The sequence below is a fragment of the Pseudorca crassidens genome, chromosome 6 (genome assembly GCF_039906515.1).
Source record: "Pseudorca crassidens isolate mPseCra1 chromosome 6, mPseCra1.hap1, whole genome shotgun sequence".
Taxonomy (NCBI): domain Eukaryota; kingdom Metazoa; phylum Chordata; class Mammalia; order Artiodactyla; family Delphinidae; genus Pseudorca; species Pseudorca crassidens.
The window spans coordinates 2,303,764-2,319,974 of record NC_090301.1 but is presented as its reverse complement, the minus strand read 5'-3'; the positions used below and the strand labels follow the sequence as shown (position 1 = coordinate 2,319,974).

Below are 16,211 nucleotides of genomic sequence, written 5' to 3'. Positions count from 1 at the left end.
CGCTGTGTGCGCGACAGATACTAGTTGGTGAGCGGCCGCATTTCAAAGAAAACTCTATTTGTATTTGGACCGTAAAGTCAGGCTACGTGAGTCGCTCAGCCTGCAGTGCACAGTCATCCCAAACCCCAGGGAAGCCAGAACATGGGACATGGAACAGGATTCCATCCCTCGAGCGCCAGTGGCCTCATTTGTAACGCCCCCCGTGGATTTCTCAGCGCAAGGTGAGCATCCGTTACGTGCCAGGTGCTCACTCACCTGGGGCAGGTAGAACCAGCCCACTTTATAGACAGGGGAGACAGGACCAGTCTGCAGGCTCAGCGATGCTGGGCAGCACCGCCTTTGCAGGACGTCCCGGTGTCAGGCCTGGTCACAGCCCTGGGGCAGAGGTCAGCGCCTCCCTGTCCGGGCATCCAGGGAGGGGCTTTGTTGGCTCTCAGATGCTTTGCTCCGGCAGCCCCCAGCTTAGGAGGGGTCTCCGAAGAGCCAGTGGTTCCACGAAGCCTGTAGAAAAGAGGGGGCACATGGTGTTACCGCACAATCTAGGATGTGGGGTCCCACTGAGGTTTGCTTCCAGAAATGCACGTACACACACGGGCGGTCACTTCTCATTCGTGCCATCTTCTGTGGCTGTGTGGGAAAATACAGAATAATTCAGGGTGTTCTTTTTTCCTACTCAAAAATATTTTGAAAACACAATACATTCCATAAGATTTATTTGAGTCTGCTATAATTTATTTGAGTCTGCTGTAATTTATAAATGTGGGATTTCAATCCAGGAAATTTGAACTTTTAAAAATTGAGCAATAATGAAAGCATTTCTGTATCTCTTTACTTGGCCCTGGGGGCCGAGAGCCATCTGGGATGAGGGCGTGACTCAAAACTCTCGCGTGGAAGCCAAGGCCAAGAAGGCCCCTGAGAGTACCTGTCCCCCAAGACCTGCCCTTCCCAGACTGGGCTGCTCAGTCCCCAGGGTCAGTCGGCACGGGGGACGTTACCAGTGGGCTGATGAGAGTCTCATACTAAGTGAAGTAAGACAGAGAAAGGCAAATATTATGTGATATCACTTATATGTGGAATCTAAAACAAATGAGACAAACGAACTTATTTACAAAACAGAAACAGACTCACAGACACAGAAAACAAAATTACGGTTACCAAAGGGGGAAGCAGGGTCCGGGAGGAGGGGTAAATTAGGAGTTTGGGATTAACAGATACGCACTACTGTGTATAAAATAGATCAACAAGGACCTACTGCACAGCACAAGGAACGATATTCAGTATCTTGTAATAACCTATAATGGAAAAGAATCTGAAAAAGAGTAGATATATATAAAGAATATATATATATATGTGTATTACTGGAACACTAGTTTGCTGTATACCAGAAACTAACAGAACATTGTAAATCAACTGTATGTCAGTTAAAAAGAAGAGTCTATCGCCCACATGCACAGGTCCTTTTAGGTTCAGTGCAGACAAAGGAGCCCCTAGGTTTGTGTATTGCGAAATTAGAAGTTTGAATCTCAAAAGCAAATGGTTGGGAATTACAGCTCTTTGTTGGAAGGAGAGTGATGGATGCCTTCTTTAGGAGGAAATATCTAACGCTTTTTCCAGAGGCGACACCAACTCCAGGTGCTTTGAAGATCAGCAGGGTAACACTGACCTTATCCGGTGGATGGGGACCCCTGGTTGACCCTCTCCGGCTGACAGCAGACCCCCCTGTTAATGCCCCCGGGACCCCACTCCCTCTACCAGCAGCTGGAGCATCTGTACGAGATTCATCACAGACTTACCTCGGGGCTGGCTGGCGTGAACTTGACTTCTGTTTCTGTGTCTGCTGCCCCTGGGGCTTGAGGGCTCCCAGGTGTCATCTGGGGGTAAGAGGAGAGTCCATCAGGTGTCCTTCCCCTGGCAGGCCTACGGGGTGAGCGAGCAAGGGTGTCGGCTTCACCCGCCAGCAGGAGGCCATGTTTGTGAGCAGTGCGTGGAAGCCCAGCGAGAAGACACACGGGAGCCACAGGCCGGGGGGTCGCCCTCTCGCTGGGGCCGGGAGCTGGCGGACAGGGCCTGCGGGCTGCCTGGGAGGGGTGGCCGGTCTAGGAACCCCGAGTTCTCTCTGCATTTGCCCTGAGGCACCTGCGCGCCTGTCCTGGGGCCCATCAGGTGTCTTTCGGTTGGAGTTAGTGGCCACTGGGGGCAGGGAGCAGGGCTGTGCAGGAGGGGCTGGATTCTTGCAAGCACGAGAGGTGCCGTTTAGCAGCCGGGCTTGTTCGCGGACCGCTTGCCGTCTCTCTGCCATTTACCTGCTAAGTGGACCGTGCATTCACTCCCCTTCCCCTTCAGCTCTCATCGGCCGTTAAACTCGCACGTTCAGTTTTACTTCACCATGTGCCGGGGTGTTGACTGGTCCCCATGGAACCCACCCCAAGGCCACAGCACACACCTTTCCTCGGGACCCCGGGGCTGGCCTCCACCGGGAGGGTCAGTGCTTTCCCGCCTCAGCCCTGGCCGCTCACGGCCGCGTGGCCGGTCCAGCGGGGGGTCGCTCACTCGCCCCGTCCTGCTTCTATGAGCTAGTTTTACCCGAACCCCTGAGGCCCTTCCATGCTTGCGTGTGGGCTGGTCGATTTCTAAGTACGATGTTTCCCAACAGAGAGCAGTTTTACTCAGGTGGTGCTGAGGTTTGAGAATAGGAAATGGGCTAAAAGTAACTGAATCCAGAGCTTGGGAAGCAAAAGGTCTTGCCGAAGGGGTGGGTTAGCCCAGCCCGTGGCTGGTCTGCGGAAAGCTGGGGTATCCCTGTGCCTAGAAGGACATCCTCCCGCCAGGGCCCCCTGAGTGCTGTTGCTTTGTCCAAATCAATCCCATATCTCAAGAGGCTGCCAAAATCAGGGTTCCCAGAGCTGGGCAGGACCGGGGATTGGGTCATAGTAGGATTCTTAGTAAGGTTTTTGCATTCTTCTGGATGTGCACACCTATATGCATAATATTTCAAAAGTAGCGTATTTTTTTTCTGGGTGGTCGGAAAAAGGAGGGCCCAATAAAATAGATTTAGGTGCAGTTATTTCTGTAAACCATTTTGCATTTTAAAAATTGCCTACTTTTCTGAGATTAATCGGGGAGCTAAAAGCTGGCAGTAGTCAGGCAGAGGTCATCGTCACCACCGATGCATTCCTAGAAACAGTGTTTCTATCCCCCATTTTTCGTCGTTCGTGGGAAATGTTCTTTTGCATTTTCCAGGCTGTGCCCCCCCCGTAAGAGATGGGGTGGCATGCTCTGAAGACAGCGGGAGTCTGGGTTTCATTCCCAGCTCTCGCTCCTCTGCTCTGTGACTCCACTGCTTTGCAGCCTCTCCAGGCCTGGGTGTGTTTATGTTGAAGATGTGGAAATGAGGGCAGAATCCACATAGGAAGCCAGTTCCTGGCATGCTCACTGCCCTCCAGACGTGCAGAAGACTGCTCCCAGCCAGCCCCGCCCCCACTGTACTGGGCCTGCCCTCCCCAAGGTCACCTGCTGACTGCCCCCATGGCCATGTGCAGGTCCGAGCTCTCCCCTGCGATGCAGTCCTCCCGCCAGCATGGGGCGCTAGTGGCCAGCGCCACCAGCCTCTTTCAGATGGTCCACACTCAGCCTCCCCACCTTCCCTGAAAGTGTGGCCCTAAAGGCCTGCAGCCCCCAGTTCTGCCCCCGACAGGAGGCACAGAGATGGAGAATGAGGCCCGGGCTTGGGATCCAGAGGCCTGGGTCCAAATCCTAGCAAAGCCAGGTACCCTCATTCCTTCCAAAGGGAGGGTCTTGCTCATAAGTCTGAAGCCCCCAACCCTCTTCTGGGGTTCCAAGCCGCACATCCTGCTGAGTGAACTTAACCTTCATGGTGTCGTGAAAGCACTGACAACTCAGCCCGACAAGCACTAGTCTTATTTCCCCACAAAAGCGCCTTCTCTCGTGACCCCCATTTAGTCCCTGGGGTCACGACCCCTCCTGTTGCCCGAGCTGGACCCTCGGTCACCGCTCACCTCTTGCTGATTCTCCAGCGCTGCTGCATCTCCCCAGGATCCTCAGCCCTTTCCTCCTGGACCACAAGGGGGGCCTCCCCATCCTGGCATCCTTGGGGCCACCCCACCATTATCTCGGGAAAGCCCAGCTCACCGTGCTGTGCACTGCTTAGTACCCCTTTCATTGCCTCCCCACTGCTCTGTGGGTCCTGCCCATCTCTGCCCCCCCAAAAGTTGCCTTCACCATTACCCCAAATCCTCACCTTCCTCCAGCCCACCTCGCGTGTGCCTGTGCACCCTCGCCTCTGCCCACGAGGCCCTTCCCCCTTCCCACCCAGGACCAGACTCCTTGAAGACCCAGCGCCAGCCCCTGATCCTGTGAAGAGCTTCCCAAAGCCCTGGAAACTTAATCGTCGCGTTCTCTGTGCTTTTATTATGTGCCTTTTAATACTTTTATGATAACATTTCTTATATTTTGTTATAATCATTGTATTTATATTTGTTTGTATTTTAAAGTAAAATAATTGTAGACCTTTACGTACCTGTATTATTCCTTCATTAGAACACATTACATTTTTGTTGTGATAATGTATTTTATTGTCCGTCCCCAAGGGAACTATGAACTGGTTGAGGACAGGGGAGCCTGTCCTCCTCATACTTACAGGCCAACATCCAGCAGGACACCTGATGTCAGAAAACCTTCAGTGAATGTCCTCTCGAGCTGGTGCTGCTGTCACTGGGACCCTTGTATCTTCAGATACTCATTTGTCAAATGTGCAGAGACATTTATTAACTCGGTGCCCCCAGGTTTGGACCCGAGTGAAGGGTGTTGTGGGCATGAAGTCGGTCGTGTGGGCATGAAGTCGGTCGTGGGAGACGAGGGATTTCCAGCCCAGGGCTTAGCTGACCTGAGTTCTGCTGGTGACTCTGCACCTGCCTGGTGACTTGGGATACGTCACCCCCAACCCCAGGCCCCCATCTCCGAAATGGTGTCATTGGATGGACCATCCTGAGAGGCACTTACTTCGTGCACCTCCAGCCGGGAATGGGGCGCCTGCAGTGTGACTGTTTACTCCACCCTCTAACACTCATGAGTTTTATTTGGAAGCTGAATGTAGTGACATCTGGAGAAATCATAATTCACCGGTTAAACTGGTTGCTGGGTTTGGAGGCCTGTGGGCCAGGAAGAGGCGGCATCCTCCTCGTCTCTGGTTACTCGGGACTGCTTGCCCTCACTGTCTCTGAAACGTGGGACAACCCTTTGCAGCGTCGCGTGACTCATGGAGAAGAAATGGGACGGTCTCCCTCCGAGGCAGCGCTGAGGATGGGTCCGCGGGGACCCCTGGCCTTCCTGTCATAGCTCCCCTGGGAACTGAGCAGGGCTGGCCCTGGGGAGTCTCCAGCTGCCGGGGGTGGGCTCTGCAGGGCGGTCTCTTCAGGCAGTGACACTGGGAGGCACCGAGTAGGAGGGACCTGCCTAGACGCCCAGAGGCAAGCATGCCCCCTCCCCAGCCTGTTCTCAGGGCTACTTCACCACGGCAGACAGGTCACTGCAGACATAGCCTGAGTCACTGAAGCCAAGCCCAAGCTGGGGCCGGGGAAGAGACAGAGAGAGAGAGAGGGAGCGGGGGAGAGAGCGCTGTTTCCACTTGTAAGTGGATGTGAGGTTCTTGGTCCCCTGGAGAAGCAAGGCCACCAGCTCCCCTGCAAGCCACCAGGGAGCCATAGGAAAGTCCTGGCATCCTAAACGCGGTCGTTCCAAAGAGGACTCCTCTTTCTCACGCACGGCGGGCTGGCTGGGGTCAGACGTCTGAGTCGCGGAGCTTGGAGAGAGGGGCCACCTGTCCTCATCCTCCTTACCCTTCCACTGACCCCAGACCCGGAACAGGGCAGGGGCCCCTGGCAGGTGGCGTCTGCAAGCAGGGGGCTTGTCTGGGACACAGAGAGGGGGCAGAGAGCACAGGGGGCGTCGGTGGCTCCAGCACAGACGGACACGGTCCCTCTGGAACCCACAGCCTGCGCCCGTGTCCGGGCAGCAGTCCTGAATGTCACACTCGAGCCGAACGCGCAGGTCCTGGAATCTTTTGACGTCCCCGCAGAGCCGAGAGGAGCAGGCGGTGCCTCAGGCATCCCCGCAGGGCAGCAGAAGCCCCCCCACCCGCTGGGGGTCCTGGGAGCTTTGTGGTATGGTGGGATACCTCCCACCCAGCCGTTCCCGGGAAAGCAGGACTGTCCAGAAGGGATGGGCCGGACCCCGGCAGAGCAGCTCCGGGTCTCAACTCTGGCCCCATTTGCCACCTCCCTGCCGCTCACTGGCCTAATGAGACGCACATGGCTGCAGCCTCTGTCCCACTCTTTAACAAAGGGCCCAGGGGCCTGTAAAGAGAGGCCAGAGTGTCCTGCCTTCCCAGCTGCTGCTTGGTTCAGGGACCGCTTACAGCCCCTTAAAGGGCAGGGACTCGCAGGGGGAGGGAAGGACCGGGCGAGGGAGGGAGGTGGGACAGCCGTCCAGAGGAACCTTGTAAAAACGTCACAACCTCACAAGCCCAGTGCTTTCTGCTTTACATTTGCTGGGAGAGGAAGCAGTTTGCCTTTTGTCTGTCCCTCCTTCACCCCACAGGGATATGTCCTTAAACTGCTCCTTTGAAAATCAAGTCGCAGTTAATAGAGTCCAGCCTACGGGAGGATGGCTCCGGGCTCCCTCCTGCTGTTCAAGGGTTTAGAGGTGGATTCCCAAATAGTCATTGGGACGGGGTCCGTTTTGTCGTTTGGCATTGCCAGTTCTCTACCCTTCTGAACCTTGGGGCTTCCAGGCCCGGTTCACAGCCAGGAGAGGTGCCCAGAGGCCACAGGCAGGGAGGGGGCCTGAACTGGGAGGACAGAGGGCCCCCATCTGCAGGGGCAGCTGGACCCCCGCCTCTCCGATCGCCCAGGTGAGGCTCAGCCGCTGGTCCCTAAGGGAGGGGGTCCTGTGTACGTGCTTCCCGTTATCCAGGCCTGATTGGAGCTCGCTGCTCAGAGCTTCGCGTTCTCTCAAACGAAAGCAAAACCGCTCTTTCCCCACGTTCCTGGACAAACGTTAGTCACAGAAACTGCCTTGGGGCAAGTGGCTCTGGGGAACGAGCTTTGTTCGGGCCACCCGCTGGCACTGCCCATCCCGGCCAGGCCAGCAGACGGCAGGCAGGGAGGCGTCCAGCGCCTGCCTGCACCCAGTGCCCCATGTTCTCTTCAAATCCCCTACCCAGAGGGAAGAAGAAAACCCGTCCAGCTGAGTGGGTGATCCTTCCAAGACTCCCTGCAGGGGCCGTCACTGGCACCCCTGCTGACCACGCCTTCAGGTGGGTGACCATCGAGGTGCAGCCAGACGAGCTGGACACGGGTCGGCTGCTCAGCTGTGTCCACTGCGTGTCCCGGGTGCGCCCCGGCGGGTCTCCGCGTCTGGGGCTCTCAGGCAGGATTGTAGCGGCTGGCACAGCCTCAGGGCCTGGCAGCCCGTGGGGGCCCCACCCCCGGCAGGGAGCATGATGAAGCTGGAATTCTTGTTTCTCCACCCAGCCACGTGCCCCGGCAGTCACAGCCCATCGCAGCCGCAGTTCACGTCTCTGAACAGGGATGTGGATGATGTAGGCTGTGCACGATCCCCCACTTCTTCCTGCTCGGGGAGCATCTCCGGAGAACTGGGATTTTGCCAGCGTGCAGGTGCTGATTCCTCAGTTCCGGGCCAGACCTGCCGTCTGCATTTCTCACTGGCTTCCGTGTGTCGCTGCATTTCTCACTGGCTTCCGTGTGTCCTGCTGGTCTCGAGGAGCGGAAGCTTAGAATGCACGGGAGTCCGAGTGCGTTACAGAGTGCGGGTGTTACAGGGAGCCTGGGGCTCCTGGTCACCTGCGTGACCTTCACCTCTGCTGTGTGTCTGACCTCCTCATTGTAGCCCCTCTTGCAGCAGGTATTTATTGAGCACCTACTGTGTGCCAGGCGCTGCTCCAGACCCTGGGGACCTAGCTGGGGAAGAACAGCGCCCTCTGCCCTCTTGGGACAGAAAGAGCGTTGACCACAGCGTCTTACCTGCTTGTCTGGTTTGCGGTGGGGGGGAGTTTTAGATCATTTGTTGCCATGCCTGCAGAGACGGAGCCCGAGATACTTTTCATCTGATGGAAGACGTTTCCTAGTAGTGTTTCCCAGAAGCGGGACCTGATAGGTGTACTTCCTGAGGTCTTAAATACCTCATGTTTCTTTTCCTCCCCACGGGGTCCATGGATTCTTGGGGAACAGAGCTCCAGGGACGCCATTCTTCTCCACAGGAACTCTGGGCGTCCTGGGATTGCCAGTTAGCGGGTGGTATGAGCACAGGGGAAGGCACCCCAGTCTGGTTCTTTTTTGTTTCTTTTTATGTCTGGAAGCCTGTAGGAGGTTTTCTCTAGTCTTAGAATCCAGAACTTTGTGATGTGGCTCTGTTGCTTGTCTTGTTGGGTTTCCTTTCCAGAACTCGGTGTTCCTTTTAATCTGAAACCCTCGATCTTTCTTGAGCGTGGGGACTCTTCTGTCGGTATCTCTCCTGTGACCGCGTCCGCTTCCTCCTTTCCACATACCTTGTCTTTTTGCTCAGATGCCGGGAGATTCCATCAGTCAGTCTCCAATTCATTAATTGTTTTTCATCAGTGTCTGTTTTGCTATTTTGTTTCTATTATTTAAAAAAATGTCTACTAATATTCTTTGTGTGATTTCCAAGAGCCCTTTTCCTGTCTCCTGGTTGTTCATGCTCTTTCAAAGCAGCATATTCTCATTTTATCCACACACACTCCTCTGGCTTCTCCCAAGATGATAATTTCCGCTGTTTTGAAGCTGGATCCCCATTCACTGGGCTGTCTGTGTGGTGCTCCGCTTGGCAGTTTCCCCACTGTGGTCCTCAGTTGTCTGATGCGAATCATCGTTTGTTTTCTACTCGTGTTTACGGCACATTTTGTTGGTGATACGAAGCTGGCTCTGTCCCTCCAAACCACACTCTTGGGAGCTGTGTTCAAACGGTCAGGAGGCTGTGGGCAGGCTCGGCCAGGGGACAGAGGGCCCCTGTTGAAAAACAGTGCAGGACAAATGCCCAAGAGGGAGGGGGGCTGGCCCGTGCAGAATGGGCGAGACCCACCAGGGAAGGTGGCAGCTGTCAGCTCTCCACGCCCGGGTCCATCACTGCTCATTTACCCCTGGCACGTCCCACCCCAGCCCCTGCACAGTGTACCTGGGAGCCCAGGTGTCCAGGGTCTTTGTTTTAGGCGTAGTGAACGGGAGGAGGGGGCAGCAAGGGCAGCCTGACGGGGGGAGCCCCTTCAAGTGAGCTGGGCAGTGCCAGGGGCCTGTGGAGGCAGAGATGCTTCCACTTTTCATGCTGAAGGGGCAGTGAGGGCTGGCACGACGCCCTGGATGTCTGCTCTGCTGGGGACCGTGGCCACGCCCCCGGGCTGCTGTGAACAGTTCCTGGTCTCCTGACCCTTGCCTTCTGCCCCCCAGTCTCCACTGGCAAAGCCTCAGGCATGCACATGTGTGCGTGCGTGTGCTGTATCTGACCAGGAGACGTTTCACATCTGTGATCCTCTCCCTCTACCCTTATTCCTCACCCTTCCCTTCTGGTTGCAGAGTCTTAGCTGCACTTCCTCTAAAAAAGCTGTCACTGTCTACCCTGAGCTCTAGTTGTTTATAAACATGTTACTCCTCCCCTGCTAGATTGCTCTGGGCTTTTTAAACAGCTAACAGCATTCCTGGCACATGAAAGATGCTCAGTACATGTTGGAAAGATAGATGGGTAGATGGCAGGGTGGATGGGGGGATAGATGGCAGGGTGGATGGGGGATAGATGGAAGGATGGTGGGTGGATGGATGGTGGGTGAATAGAAAGAAGGAAGGGAGGCAGGGAGGAAGGATGGTGGGTGGATGGAGGGATAGATGGCAGGGTGGATGGGGGGGATAGATGGCAGGGTGGATGGGGGGATAGATGGCAGGGTGGATGGGGGATAGATGGAAGGATGGTGGGTGGATGGATGCTGGGTGAATAGAAAGAAGGAAGGGAGGCAGGGAGGAAGGATGGTGGGTGGATGGAGGGATAGATGGAAGGATGGTGGGTGGATGGATGGATGGGGGGTGAATCAGTGAATGGATGGAAGGCCTTAAAATGAATGCTTCCCTCTTAAGCCCACCCCTGCCTCACTTTCTGGAGAACGTTGTTGATGTGCCCCTCCCTGTGTCAGGCCCTAGGGATACAGATTCGAATAAGACCCTCGTTGCTTCTCAGTGCCCAGTGGTCGGTGTAGGTGAGAGGGGGGACGGCCAGCCTCTCAGTCCTGCCGCTGCCCGGCCTCTCTGCCCGCCCCGCTTCCTGGCCGGGCAGACAGATGCAGCGTGAACTGTGTACAGGACACACGCACACGGTTTCAGGTGGCTCTCACACGCGGGAGGCTGTCGGGGCCCCAGATGTTTTTCATTTGTGGCTGAGAACGCCGCCCATGTCAGCAGACACAGCTGGGGTCAGGGTGACATCAAGGCGGTCGGCCCCGAAGGCTCTCGGTCAGAAAGACTAATGAACCTGCCGCTCGCTCCTGCCCAAGCCCTGGGCCCGCAGGCATGTGGAGTGAACCCTGAAACCTGCGCTCCTGGGGGCGGCCCTGTCGTTTCTGGCTTTCCACGGATGATGCTGTATTTCCCCTCGGAGGGCTGGTGCGGCTCATATATCAAAACCTGCTGTAATTGTTTCCTCCCACTGAGGAAGGCTTCCATTTAGCTTTCTCTAGCTGCCCCCCTTATTAATTATCTAATTACAAGCACATTCTCCGAGAGAGCAGCCTTTGGCTCTCTGCCCAGGACCACTTAAAAAGGCTTAAATATTCGGAGTGCTCTGAACTTGAAGTAAAAGAAGCGCATGTGTGTTTCCACGCACTGGAGTTTGAGGGAAAATGTGTCTTTGCTTTTTTGCAGAGCTTTGTCTTGCGGCAGCAAAGGTTTCTAGAGTTCCCTGATCAGCTGGGCCTTAGTGTGGAGCTCAGGGTTCCACGGGGAGGGAGCTGGGGACGCAGGAGGTCAAGGCACATACCTCGTGCTGCCCCTGCCCAGTGGCATCAGGCCACCCCCCCCCCCCCCCCCGCCGCCACACGCTGTAAATTTGGGATTGGCCGCAAGCTGCCTGGGTGTGCTGTAGAGCTGGGTCCTGCAGGACTGGGCAGTCAGCAGTCCACGGCCCCAGAACAGCAGGCGACAGGCCAGCAGCTGCCCCAGCCACGCGCTGCCTCCTTGGGGTGAGGTAAGGGGCCCACTGTGCTCACCCCCAGCGACCTTGCCAGCGCGTGCTGAGGTCCTTGGCCAGGTGCTTGTGCCCCGTGATATCCCCGGGGCCCTCCCGCCGTCCCCACTGCGGAGACGTACAACCTTGGCTTACGGGGCTGCGTCACTCGCTCAGCAGTCTGGCGCTCGGACACCCTGGCCCGGATCTTCTCTCCGGCACATTTTCTCTAGGACGCCTGTGGGCACAGATGGCAGCCCGTGAGGTCCTGAGCTCCCTGCCCGCGGGGCCCGCCCGGCACACGCCCCTTCCCTCTGCGACATCACTTGGTCTTCCACCTCCCTGTCAGCAACAAGCTTCACTCCCCAGTGGGAAGGCAGGAGTGCTTCTGGTAGAGCGTGGCCTTTGTCACTTGAATTGGTTCCTGGGAGCCTCACTGGCCAGGTCCCGCGGGAGGTGGTGGACATGGGGGTGAGGGGCTCCGGAGACGGCGGCTGGAAGCTGGCCCCAGAGTGGCATTTTGATCGACCCACCTGCACTTTATGGACCAATTGCATGAGCTGCGGGGCTTCGTGGGGCTGGGGGTTCAGCAGTTGTGTATGTTGATCCCACTGGAGGGGGCCAGAATCCACAGGTGATGAAATAGCCTGGCACACGCGCACACACACACACACACGCACACACACACACACACGCACCTGGGTACAACCTCCTCCCACCCCAACACACGCACACACACACACACGCACCTGGGTACGACCTCCTCCCACCCCAACACACACACACGCACATACACACACGCACACACACACACGCACCTGGGTACAACCTCCTCCCACCCCAACACACACACACACGCATACACACACGCACACACACGCACACGCACCTGGGTACAACCTTCTCCCACCCCAACACATGCACATACACACACGCACACACACGCACACGCACACGCACATACACACACCTGGGTACAACCTCCTCCCACCCCAACACACACACACACGCACATACACACACCTGGGTACAACCTCCTCCCACCCCAACACACACACACACGCACATACACACACACGCACACACACACACACACACGCACCTGGGTACAACCTCCTCCCACCCCAACACACACACACACGCACCTGGGTACGACCTCCTTCCACCCCAACACACACACACGCACATACACACACGCACACACACACACACACACCTGGGTACAACCTCCTCCCACCCCAACACACAGACACACACACACACACACACATATACACACATCCCTGGTACAACCTCCTTCCACCCCCAACACACACACACGCACACACACACACATGCACCTGGGTACAACCTCCTCCCACCCCAACACAGACACACACACACACATACATACACACACACCCCTGGTACAACCTCCTTCCACTCCCAACACACACACAAACCTGGTACAACCTCCTTGCACCAGCAACACACATGCACACACACACACGCACCTGGGTACAACGTCCTCCCACCTCAACACACACACACACACACACACACCTGGTACAACCTCCTTCCACCACCAAACACACACACACACACCTGGTACAACCTCCTTCCACCCCCAACACACACACACACACACACACACGCGCGAGTGAGGTGTGAAGAAGCCTCGTGCTGTGCCAAGGTCCCTCTTCTGTTTGTGAGGCTTCCCGAGACTAGTGCCAGGTGATACCAGTGGGGGAAGCCAGGTGAGAGGTGCATGCGACCTCCCTGTACACTTTTGTTTTGCGTTGTCTGTGAATCTGTCGTTTTTTCAAAAGCACAGCTGTAGAAATTCATCCCCCTCTGACAGCTCCTGCCCAGCGGCCGTCCCATTTCTCTGCGTCCTCGCCCCCACCCCTCTGCAGCTGGCTTGGCTCACACCGCTGTCCTGAAGCCCCTGCAGCCGCCTCTCCCCAGCACCCCTTCCCCTTCCATGGTGGGCTGCTCTTCTCCATGGGAGCTCCACCAGGGAGCGGCTCACCCACGGGGTCAGCACCGCCCTGCCGGGCACCTTGGGGGGCAAGGCTTTGGTGGGCACAGCAGACAGGAGATCCGGCCCTCTGGGTCTGGGTGCAGCCGGAGAGGGTGGAGGTGGGGAGGGAAGGGGGGCTCCAGGCCTGGCCTGGGTCCCTGGGGGCAACGGCCTGCAGGTGCCCAGTGGCCCTGACTACTGGTCACCTGTGCAGCTTCTGCCAGGACAGACAGGGAGCAGACGGGTGTCAGAGCGTCCCGTCCGGGGGCTCCTGGATGAGGGCGGTCCCTGGACACTGAGAGATGTGGCGGCTTCTCAACCTCCCTCTACCTTGTTTTCCAGACTGTCCCACAGGGCTGAGCGCACGTGGAACTGGGGTGCATCCGAGTCTGTAACTTCTGAAACCCGAATGACCTCCGGGAAAGCCCCTCTCAGTGCTCCAGCACGGTGCCTAGACAAGGGCACAGCGACAGAGCCCGGACCGCACGGCCCCCTCCCCGAGACGGGCCCCGCAGAGGAAGTGGCGCGCACGGTCCTTCTTGCCGGTGACATGTTCATTGCCGTCCTCGCCACTGTTTGAGGGTGGGAACAGACCCAGGCCTGGGTTTTATTTTTTTATTTTTATGTTTTGAGGGGGCGGGGATTTATTATTTCTGAAAATCGCTGAATTCAGGAACACATTTACAAGGATTTTGGATTTGTATTTCCCTCTAAGTGCCTTTTTTTAGTGTATATTTTAAAAAATAAGCCAGAAATGCCTTCCTGTACAATTCTGTTTAAACTGGACCAAGGCTCTCAGAAAAAGAACCTCGTGCTCCCTTCCCACCCCCAAGCCCCTGCATGATTGTTTCAAGGAAGCCTGGAATTCTTCTCACTTCTCCGCTTTCTCTTTCTCCATGATTTGCTCAGCTAACCATTTTTTTTTCTGTTTCAGTGTATATGTTGCTTATTTGTTTTATTTATTGAGATATTTGTAACAAGCTCAGTGACTGCAATGTGGCTGTGTATTCTGCTCCCTCCCAGGAACAATAAAGATGTCTTTGCAGTCCTGGTCCTCCGTCTCCTCTTTTCTCTACTTTGCAACATGAGAAAGGGCCTGAGAAAGTTGGAATGGGTTGCAAAAATAACTATCATTTCACTTTAAAGGGGACCGGAAAGGATGTGAGACATCTTATAGCATACATGATTGTAGAACTTTCTAGAAACTACCAACACTAATGCAGTTGAGTGTGTTGACAGACCCAGGCCTGGCAAAGCAGATGAGGTTGGCCTCAGCGCCTCTAGGTGCCCATCTTCTCACCTACCCACGCCCCAGGCTCAGTTGCTAGAGGTACGCTCTGCAGACCATTTCTTGTTCTTTAGATCAAGAGTCACCCATCCTGTGTCCCAGGCCTGCTCTTCAAGGTCAGTGCTGGCCAGTGCCAGCGCTGCGGAGCCTTCCCAGGTGGAATTCCTTACTCTCCCCAGACATGACATCCATGTCCTCCTTCACACTTCTCCCAGTGGGTTACAGTCTGCTCTGCATATGTCCAGTCCCCCGATAACATGAGCTCCACAGGCAGCTGTCCCACTTTCCATAGCCCTGTATATGCCACTGGGCCAGGTTAAGGTTGCAGCACTTGTATGTGCAGGTAAGAATGGAGCTCAAGAGCAGAAGTCCCAGAAAGGCCACATCCAAGAAGGAGAAGCCGGCTGGGGTCTGGTCTAGGCGGGCAGGGAGGTGGTGCAGACACACTCCATGTGGGGCAGGAAGTCCCGCGCCCCACCTGCTGGCCTCCCTACTGTGTCTGTGGGCTTCACTGGGGGTTGGGGAGTGGCTCCCAGGTTAAGGGCTTCCGGTGGGGGGAACTACAAGTCCATGGGTCACCACCTTGAGCCACCAGAGACATGTCTCCTGGGGGACAGCCGATACCTGGGGCTGCTGGGTGGAGCTGTCCACAGATGAGAGGCCACACAGACCCCACCCAGCTCCCAGATGGGGTTCTGGAGAGTGGGGGTCTCTGACAGGGCTGTGATGGCCCATGAGCCCTTGTACCCCTCTCCTACTTCTGCTCCCAGGCCCACCAGAAAGGCAGGAGCTCCAGAAATACCAGCCTGTCCTCAACTTTCATCACCTGGCTGGCCCCTAGGAGTGACCGTGGTGCACCACCTGGAGGGGTCCCTGCAGCACAAGCTGTAGCACCCACTGCACACAACAAAAGCAGGTGCACGCACACACGCGCACGCACACACACGCGCGCGCGCACACACACACACACACACACACACACACACACACACACACACACACACACACACACACACACACACACACACACACACACACACACACCCTGGACTCCTTGCTGAGACCTTGGGAAGACAGAGCTGGGCAAGCTGCCGTCCTGGCAATGAGGCTCCTGCCCTGCCCTGTGCTATCCCACAGGGTCCTACAGAGGCCTTTGGAGGCCTTGAAGACTGCAAAGGTCATGGTCTCTCGCCATGGAGAGATTAAAAGAACACCAAACCATATCACCTAAAACTTACGGGTGGGGTGGCCAGAATTTCCTTCTCGATTTCCAAATTGCGAAATCCATGCCCCCTCCTCCCAGAGCTGGAGCCAGTGTCACCCTGCAGGGTGACCAGCCCCTGGGTCTCCACTGTGGGTCACCAGGCCCTATGAGCCTCCCCAACCCAAGCCCAAGGCAGGGGGCTTGGCTAGGGGTGAGGCACAAGAGGTACCCATGCAGGTGACGCATGGCCCCCCTTGGGAGAGTCAGGGGACCCCAGGCCAAAGTCCAAGGAAAGAACACAGGGCATATCTTGGGACCCGGGAAAACTCTACTCTTTGCCCCTGGATCCCCTTCCCCATCCAGACACAGACACGCTCAGAGGAAGCCCCACTTCCTCCAGGGCCCAGACCTTATAATGAGAATAGCCCTACCCCCCATTCCGCGGTTTTATATTCACTCTC

General features: G+C 56.3%; 1 protein-coding gene across 1 annotated transcript in view; it reads left to right on the top strand.

Moving 5' to 3' along the window:
• TWIST2 (twist family bHLH transcription factor 2) overlaps positions 1 to 14,303 on the top strand; it is a 50,624-nt gene extending 36,321 nt beyond the window's left edge. The window contains exon 2 of the mRNA XM_067740026.1: positions 13,601 to 14,303. The gene's annotated coding sequence lies outside the window, so the exon portion shown is untranslated. The remainder of the gene's footprint in view (positions 1 to 13,600) is intronic.
• The last annotated feature ends 1,908 nt before the right edge of the window (positions 14,304 to 16,211 follow it).